An 11,041-nucleotide genomic window follows, 5' to 3' on the forward strand; every position below is an offset into this window, starting at 1 on the left:
AAAATAAAATCTAGATAAGATAAGATAAGATCTAGATGAAATAATATCTAGATGAGATCAAATCTAAATAATATCTAGATAAGATAAAATTTAGATAAGATAAAATTTGGTAGAATAAAATAGTCTGCTCTCTTCAAGTTCAAGCCCAATTCTGGGTTAAGCCCAAGTCCAATTCTGGATTCAAGCCCAATTGCTTATAATTCTCCTGAAATTAAATTAAAAACACAAAATTAATCCAGTAGACCCAAATGATAAAATTGCATAATGAATTTGACAATTAAGACTAATCAGTAATTAAAATGGTGACAAAAAAAGTTAAGAAATATGAGAAAATGATGACACATCAATAATATCAATTAATTATAAGATATATATTTATAACAAATCATGATATCATTAAATCACTGTTTCAATATATCAATAAAAAGACTGACATTTAGAAATAAAATTTCTAACAAAATATTTAGTGAAAATTTAATCAAATTTAAAGGATTTTATAGGCTATGAAATTAGGTTTGAACGAGGTGACAAAATTTAGTTTTTTTTTAAGTTTGATGTTTTGATTAGTAAGTTCTGAGCATAATTGGTTTAAAATAAGTTACTTGATTCAATTTATTAAAATTTTGAGTAGAAAATGAGGGTTTAAAGGTCTTATGGAAAAGAAAATTAAGTGTGGGACCAAATTTACTTAATTTTAAGATAAAGGGACTTTTTTTACTAGAAAATACCTTATCATTTCACTAATAAACAAAGCATTGATACAATCGTGTGAATGATTAAAATGGTGTGAGCTAGCATAGAATCTAGATGCCATTGATAGAGCATGAACAACTTGATTTACTTGTCTATGGACTAAGTTCACAGATGAATTTGTAATGTTTCTGAGCTGTATTACAAGCAATTGAGATTGTGCCTAACTCTGAGCTGTTTGGTCTGTAGGAGTCTAGATCATCATGCACTTGCTTACATTCCATCTCAAAGACAACGTTGGTGTAGCCTTTCTCAATGACCCAAGATATAGCAGCAAGGAGACTTGAAGCTTCTCCCTCAGCTATTGGTGGAACTCCACAGACTAAGGTTATAGCTAAGAGGGTTCAAAACTAAACCAAATAACCATTTGTAAATTATCAAATCAATCCAAAAAAACCAAAAATCACAAAAACAAAAAATCTAAAAGCCACATATTTTTTTGGTTTGATTTGATTTTCGAATCTTGTTATAAAAATTGAACCAAATTAAACAAAATGCATATTATAATTATACTAATTTATATTATGATAATTAATAATAAGTATTAAATAATTTATTACTCTTCCTTTAATTTACCATCAAAATACATATTTTACTTTTATATGTTAAAAAATGATGAACAAATTATTATTATATTATAAAAAGAGTTGATAATATCATTTCATATTAATACTAACTAGAAGTGAAAATAATAATTTTCAACTAAATTATGTTAGACAAAATTTAATAATAAAATAAAATTCATTTTAAAATAATATAACATAATAATTATGTAAATTTAATTGATAAATTTTAAATTATGACAATAGATTAAACTTAAACAAATCGAATTACATCTTTATTCTATGTTTGATTCAAACGACTTTTTATCTAAAAATCAAATCACCCCTGGTTGTAGCTCAATAATTTCACCTTCATAATTTCGAAGAATTTGTGTTGACACTCGGTTTTCCAATTTTTAAGTCAATTGGTGTAACTTTATTATTATTATTATTATTAATAATAATAATAATAATAATAATAATAATAATAGTAGACTATAAACTTTAAGCTTAAACCTTACTTGAATAACACATAAGGAAAATGTCATAAATTAGTTAAATAAACTCATTTAATAAGATCTATTTTAGTCAAATAAACTTGTAACTAGTTAAATAAATTATAAAATAACTTAAATGTATTGTGAAACTAATTTAAATTCAAAGGAATTATTTTTAAAGAAATTGCGCATTTTATCAATTAAATTACATTATTTATGCAGCCTTTAGTGACAATATGGCTGAGAAGTTTGTTTGAGGAGCAAAGGGGAAATCAGCTTCAGTGGATTTTTTAAATATTTTCAAAAGCTCGAAATTGACAAAGAAAATGATGTACATCTCTAAAGAATTTGATTCTATTAAAGTGTGAAATGAGAGTAATAGTATGAGAAGTGAAATCCATTAAAAAGTCAAGAATTTCATAATTTATTATAGATGTATATATTTCGTGACAATATATTGATTTCCCAATCAATAATTATCACTTCACACTTTCCTTTTTAAGGTGCATCTTGCATTCCAACTTTAAGAAAGATCCCAACTTTAATAAAAGAGACAGATCCCAACTTTAATAAGAAATTGAATCTATATACAAATGTCAAGTCTATAGATAATTATTTGATAAGGGTATTTGTGGTTGCAAATTAAAGAATTTTGGTAACAGAAATAAATATTTTTTCATAATTTAAAATCTGTTGTCGTCACTATTTAACAATCATATATAGAATCCGGAAGTCACATCCTTTGATTAATGAAGAATGTTTGGAAACCTACGAAGAAAAATTAAAAAGAAGAAATATTTATAAACTCCAAGAAATTAAATATCACTTTGAAAGACAAAAGGCATATATAATTATTAATAAGCAAGGTACTTTACAAGGAAAAGGATAAGGACAAAGCAATCCAAGAGATAACGATAGTTGGTGATCAATATTAAGCAAGTACCCAAATCATAAATAACTAATTAAAATAGAGTGAGTTTGTGAATTATGACATTGAAAATTATATTAGTAAATAAGGAATTAATAAAAGTAAAATAAGAACGAAATTGTTTCCCTTGTTTTTTATATATTTTAATTTCTATAAACAAACTAACGATTATCCAATTAAAAAAATCATTGAATCTTTGCTGGGATAATTTCTACATTAGTGTCCTATAATATTTTCAAATATGATTGACTTATAATGGAGATACTTGTAAAAAAACCAAACAAAAAATTAAGAAAATCATATACAGTTCAATTTTCTGACCTTTTATTACTTTTTTTGTACTTCGCTTCCGATGCAAAATTTTATTTCCAAACTTAATAAGAGAGTCAAATTATTTTTTACTTTATAAATAAAATAAGTTATTTTCCAATCATGATTCATATACAAGTTTGAAAAGGAAAAAAAAAACTACAAAAAGAAGGTTGAATTATGTTTTTTAACCTTTTAAAATTTTAATCTTTTGTAAACATTTAAAAACTTATTAAAAAATAATGAATAAGTTTTTGGAATCAATTCTAGTTTTTTTAATATAAGAATCAATGCTAGTTGTTGATACGATAAATATGGAAAGTGTTAAGAACAAAGTCCTTTTAAAAAATATGTTAAAAATCTTTTATTTCAAAGATACAATTCAAACTCTAGATTAGTAAAATTGATTAATGTTGCGTTTGGTTGAGATGATGAAATAGAGAAGATAAAAATATGAGAAATATATTTGAATTTAAGTTGAGTGTAAGAGATGTAAAATTCATATGGGATCCACATTATTTCTTTTATATTTCTTTTCCTCTCCCCTCAACCAAATACAACATAAGAGAAAGACGATAAAATCATAATATATGTTTATATTAGGTCATTCCTAAACAATTAAATTTTTATATATTCCTTCATGCACAATGACGATTTTCACTATCAAGCAATTTAAGTACAATGTGTATAAGAGTTTTAAGATAGTTTGATGGTTGAGGGAAAAAAAGTGATAAATTTGAATCCCCGTTAACATAATATACTAACTATTAACATTTATCTAAAAAAAAGAATACAAAGTGTTCAACCTGATAGACCCAAGTATAATTGCACAAGTCCTCTTTGGTTCAAACGCTCATATTCTTTTATACAAACCCAAGTATTAATATATAAGTTTTTCTAGAAATAAAACTCAGTGTTTATGAACTAGAAGACAAAAATTTATAGACAATGGTCTTCAAATTATTGAGTTTTGAGTAAGTAGAAGCAAACTTAGGAAGCTTGTCTTCAAGAAGATCATTAGACAATGGTCTTCAAATTATCCCAAAAATATATAGTTTAAACAATACTTTCTAAGATGGCAGCTAGACATTGTAATATTAATTAAATCCAGAATATATATATATATATATATATATATATATATATATATATATATTGATTTATCTAATAAAAATATGAGAAGATAAATTAAAAATAAAAAATTTAATCATATAGTAATACATAATAATAAAAATCATTTTATCAATTTTAATAATTTATATGACTGGCATGAGGTTTTCTGAATCTTTCATCTTTCACTTATACACATCTTTTTTTTTCACTTTTATAATTTTTGTTTTATTAAATTCTCTCTTTATATATAGTTATTTAGTTTTAGTTCATTATAATTTATAAATTATCAGTCAAATTCTTCATAAAAAATTAATCACGATAAAATTAATAAATATTTCATACCAATAATATGACAAAATCGATGAAAAAAATGATTGTAATTGAAAACTCCGTCCCGATTTAATTTTTAATGAAAATAAGGATATAAAAAAGATATTACTGTTATTTGCATGGATTTCAAGATGGAACTTATTAATTATTCAATCAATTATTCTATCAAAGGATATGGCTGTTGCATACAAAATAGAAGGATTTTTTTTTGTACTAAAAATGAAGGCAAATTTTTTACATTTTTTCTATATGGGATTAATTTTAAATTATTATTGAAAATGTGATATATCAGGTGTACGACTTTTAAGTTGGAAGTCGTAATATTTATTACCATTAACTGAAGTCATAAAATATTTTATAACTTTTGTTTAATTTTTTTTATTTATGACTTCAAAGTTATATATATTATTTTTTTTATTTTACAGTTTTAAAGTCATAAGTTTAATTATTGTTTTTTATATTTTACGACTTTGAAGTCATAATTTTTTTTTCTTTTTTTACATGTAAAATTTTTTGTTTTAGGGTTTTTTATTTACTTGTATTTTCTTTTGCTTTGCTTTTAATTTTTTAAAAAAATTATAAATAATTTTATTTATATAATTATTAAATAAATAATTCTAATTTTACTTGTTATTAATTTTATTTAATATCTTGTATATATTTTTTTATATGATTTTATTTAATATGTTATATATTTTTTTAATATTGTTTTATTTAAAATAATTTTTATATATTTTTAGTATTTTTTTATTTAATATATTTTGTATATTTAAAATTTAGATAATTTTTTAATAATGTTATCGAATTTAATTTGTTTTGTAAATGAAATAATTAATACAAAAGACTTAAATTTTAAAACACTTTAATTTAAAGATCCTAGACATTTAAATGCAAATTTTATATATATATATATAAAGTTAATAATAAAATAACGTTTCGAATTTTTCTAGATATGTGTGGAGGTGTCGTACAACAAGAATACAACAATCATTTGTAAATCAAGTACAAATGAAAAATTTTACACGAGTATGTAATTTTTTTGTGGCACATATGTAGATATGCATGCGTCCAGGTCAACACATGTCTAAAAGAATTTGTTGTGAGACATCATTTCATTATTATTTTTTTAAAAAAAAAATATAATTTTCATTTAAATGTATGAGATTTTTAAACTAAAGTGTTTTAAAATTTTAGTTTTTTTTAAATTTAAGTATTTTGTATTATTTATTTCATTTACAGAAAAAATCAAATTCAATAACATCATTAAAAAATTATCTAAATTTTAAATATAGAAAATGTATTAAATAATAAAATATTCAAAAAATATATAAAATATTTTAAATAAAACAGTATTAAATATATATATATAGCATATTGAATAAAATCATATGAAAAATATATATACAATATTAAATAAAATTAATAACAAGTAAAATCAAAATTATTTACAATTTTTTATTGAAAGAATAAAAAAGAAAATACAAGTAAATAAAAAATCCTAAAACAAAAAACTACGAAAAAAGAACGAAATTCTACAACTTCAAAGTAGTAAAATAAAATAAAAAGACACATACAAATTTAAAATTATAATATATATTAAGACTTTTCATTCAAAAGTCATAACAGCTTTTATAACTTAGTTCATTTTCAATAATTATTTAAATTTGACCTTCATACAAAAAAGCCTAAAAAATTTATAGCCATCTTGGTATAAAAAAATAAAAAAAAAACCAAAATAGTATAGAGCAGCCAAATTTTGATGGTTTCGAGATGGCCTAAACTCTGGTCCTAGATCTAAATCTACCCCTCTGGTCATTGAAATGGATGAATGGGTTGTGTTACATATGATTCCAGTTCATCCATTATCCTGACAATTTGAACTTGTAGGTCCTATGAGTCTCTGGGATCGGATCCTTCTTAGGATGATGTAGATCATTAGTTCTATTATTTTCTTAACTCATTCAGAAAAAGTTGTTATGCTTGCAATTACCACCAAAACAAAAATGAATCATATATATATTAAAAGATATTATTATTAGATTTATACAGTTTGATTTATTATTTTAGATAACTAATTAGGAATGATATCTGTGTAACGATATGTTTGGTAGTGTGAATTTTGTAAGAAATGGTTGAGAAATGACAAAAACAAATAGATAAAAAGAATCTCTTTAATCTTTTGAAATTATTTCAAAAAGTGAAGGAATGAAAAATGTGGGTGAGACACTAACACTCTATCAAAATATGTTCTTTTCAAATTATGGATGCCAGTGGGGCGTGATAGGTAAGAGTAGTAACTCTGGCATTGGTTTCATTGGGTAAAAATTTGTCTGTACTAGTGAATACTTGTATAAATATTCGTTAAGCGGATATTTATGAATTTTATAAATATTTGTCAAAATATAAAATTTTAAATGAAATTGTAAAAAAAAAACAAAAATAAATAATTTTAAAATATATATATTTATACTAAAATAAATAATTTCAAATTGTTAGTACCTGTAGGTGGAAAGTACCTTACTATATCCATTCCCTCCTCCATTAATAAGGGAGTAGAAAAGATATTCATTTATTTTATTTGTGAGTATAGATATTCTTGTCCTAGTATTGGAGGAAGAGGGAGTGAGAGGGAACAGAGATTTTTTTCCTAGCTTATAGATACTATTATTTTGTATTGGATTCTATAAATAGCATACAATACTATGTATTCAGTTTTTTATAAGTAAAATTTTATTAAGCAATAGAGTACAGATAGTCAATCATAATTCGAATTGGCATCTCAATATGTAGTACAATCCCATTTTATTAAGCAATAGAGTACAGATAGTCATTTTAACAATGATTTTTTTTACCTCAATAGTTGAAAAAAGTAATAAACATATAAAGATCGTGCAGTTACATCTCAAAATTGTTGAATGAAATACAGTATACATTATAGTTTCTGAATTCAAGTGGGCCTTATGGGGTAAAGAAATTGGAAATAAAAAAAAAATCTTCACACAATAGCAAACATGGCAAATAGTGGTTAATTAAGAACATTTCTAGGGCAGGGTTCTTATCTGGTTTCTTCAGTTGAAGAAACAGTTTCGTGAAGAATCTCTTCACTGGAAAGTGTCTTCGTGACAGAATTGAGTCCTTATAAAAAAAAAGTACGTCTTATATAAGAAATTATTCCTTAAGATAAAACATTATATTATCCAGCATCAATCACCATGAAAAAAAGAGGGAAAAAAAACTCAGAATATAAACCAAAAGCACAACCATGGTGCCGCGTTGGTGGTGCCGGGATGAAGAAAAGAAGAGAAAGAGGGGTGGAGGAAGGGAAAATAGGGAAGGAAAAAAAGTGACCGTGAGGAGTGAAGGGACGTGGGAAGTTGAGTGGGTAGGTGGGGAAGTGGGAAGAAAATAAAGGTGTGGAGAGCTCTCTACAATCTTTGCAAAATGGAGAGGTGAAGAGGTGAGTTCTGTATGAGTTATAATAAAAAAAATATAAATATATAGATTTTTTTTAAGTTTCTTATAATTTTTTGTATTGAATAAAATTTTATATGAATTTTTTTATTAATTACATAACAATGTGAAAATAAAAAAAAAATTAAAAAACCCATATAAAAAAACTCACACTAAAGATGCACCAAGTGCATCTTAATCATCATTTATAGAGTTTACATCAGAATACAATCTAAAAAGAGGAAGCTAAATACTAACTAGTGCAATCCTATAGTAGTGTCTCGCAGGTTCCCGATGTAAAAGCCTCTACAGACATGCATGATTTCATGCATCATGGAAAAGCCAAAAAAATCTCCCAAATCTTGTTCACATGAATGAATATGCAACTTACTATTATTGGCATAAACAAGTACCATAGTCTCTCCCTACAATCATCCTTTTCAACCTTTTGAAGCTACCATAGTGAGTGATTGAGTTGCTAGTAATAAAGTAGTGTGACAGAATAATGTGACCTTTGTTTATTAGGACCCCCAAGACCATAGTCACATATCGAAGTGCTAAAGAGAATTTGAAGAACTGGCACATACTCCAGTTTTGGAGGGTCCCTACCACCCTTTCACCCTCTATGTCCTATGGTATTCTAAATAGTAGTGATTAGGTTAGTTAAGTTGCAGCTTTTCTTTATGTGAAATCCAATATCAATTTTACTCATGACATTAAAAATATTTTAACACATAACGACCTATTATTATAGGTATAAAGTTTTTTTTTCCTGATCATAATACTAATTTAAAATAGTTGTACTTAAAAGTGATGATTAACTTTTGTTGAGAATTATAAATACATGTATATTTTTTTAATATAAATTATTTTATATCTAAAGATTAATTAAAATTTAAATCTAAATCATTTAGTTAAAAAATATAAGTCATTATGTTTATCATTGTTGTTATTACTGACCTAAAGTTAATTTATACAGTAATGTTTAAGATTTTTTTTGGAGAATTTAAAAATCATGATTTATTTTATTGTGTGATAACTCTATATTTTAAAATTGAATTTAATGATTTTAAAGTTGAATTGATAACTGCACTTGGATCTAAACTCTGTTTTGTAGCATGCCTATATTTCATCATTTCTCATAGATCGAATTGAAGATATACTATTTTTCTTTTATTTAATTTAAGTCCACCGTTTTTTACTGTTGTTCGTGGAACAGATATTGATGAATACGTTTCTGTTTCACCACTGTGAAAGAAATAAACGAAACGTCTAAGATTGGATTTTCCCGACTTCAGAGTAAAAATTAATTTAAAAGATAGGGGGTGGGTTTTATTTTGCACATATTGTTACACTGTCATCTATTAATTTATAGTTTAATTGAGAATTGAAAAAGTAAGTAGCAAACAAGAAAAGCCATATTGGTTACTGCTAGAGAGACATTAAATTTTAAGGATAATTAAAGTTTTAAATTGATGATTGCTTTGATAGTCGATCTAAAATTTATGGAAATAGGTCAGAATTTTATCAAAAAAATCAAATATCTTAATTACATTAATTATAAAAAAATACTAATCACAATTTTTCTTTTGGTGTGTAATTGTTACTGAAATTCAAATTTATTATGATGTATCTTAGCTAGAGTTTTGATGTACAAATTTGTGTAAGTAAGATAGAGGGAAATAATTAGGGGTGTTTATTGGATCATATTGACCCAATGGACTTCATGATAGACACCAAACTAATTAAATTGGTTTAAATTGATTTGTTGAATTAGTTCTTTTACTTCATGTACAATTCAAATAAATTATAATTATATTTATTATTTTTTAACTTGACAATCCAAACAATTATTTTAAAATTTAAATTAATATGTTTTAGACTTTGGTGCTTTTTTTTCGTTTATCTTTTTTCTTCTTCTTCATACAATATGATTTTTTATGATCTATTTAGTGTTACCAAATATTTTAATTTAATCATATTTATTATGTAACTTTTTTTATCATGTTTTGGGTAAAAATTAATGAGATATATAAAGTATAGCCATAGAAAAATTAAAGAATAAATAAAATAAATATTTAATCGTTAAAGAATAATAAATATTATTAATTACCGTGTATAAAGCTAGAAATTTATCTATAATAGATAATAATAATCAAAGATAAAAAACTTTAAAATATAATAATTTTTTATCATAATTAGATTAGCAAAAGAAATCAAACTCAAACCAAACCAATCCAATCATATTAGATTGATTTAGACTTTATTTTATTTTAAATTTGAGGCAATCTAACCTAATGTTGATATTTGAGTGTTCATATATCATCATTCTTCTACAAATTCCCTTCAATACACTTCCCCTCTAATAGTTTTAAATTTACTACAACAACACTCTCTCTATATTACACTAACATCCCTATTACCTAAAAAACACATTACATCATATACTATTATACTCTTATAACAAAAAGTGTTATATACATTAAAAAAAAGTAAACTACTAATTTGGTCCCTGAAATTATATAACAATAATTAGAGATAGAAATTGATGGCTTGAACCTAACTTTGGTTTAAAATAAATGGCTTGAAACTAGTATGTTAATTTACCAAATCCCTTTTTAAAGACCTGGTTTGATCTATATATAAAAGTTTGGCATAGCCTACAATTTTGTTTAAAAGCTTATTTTATGATAATTTAACACAAAAATATAGGTGATTATGCATATTAAGCTTTATAAAAATTGAATCTAATTTATTTTTATGACATAAGCATATATTTAATGTCTAATCTGACATTCATGAAAACTTTTTTTAAAGATATTCATGATAACTTATTTAAAAACATATTTTACAATTAAAGAGAAATAAATTTATGTTTTAATAAACTTATAAGCTGAAGGTTGAATTTTTATATAGATTACCATGCTTGACATTTTAAAAAATAATTGTAAAGTTTTAATACATTATAACAAATTTAATATAATGATAAACTCACAACAAATATAAATATATTTTTATATTTTTTAAAATAGATAGGTTTTTTAGGTCTAAAAGACTTTTAGATTGGACTAAAAATTTAACCTTTTTAATTAAATAGACTTTAAAATATTAGCCAGGTACTA

Source organism: Glycine soja, chromosome 20 (assembly GCF_004193775.1).
Source record: "Glycine soja cultivar W05 chromosome 20, ASM419377v2, whole genome shotgun sequence".
Classification (NCBI taxonomy): Eukaryota; Viridiplantae; Streptophyta; class Magnoliopsida; order Fabales; family Fabaceae; genus Glycine; species Glycine soja.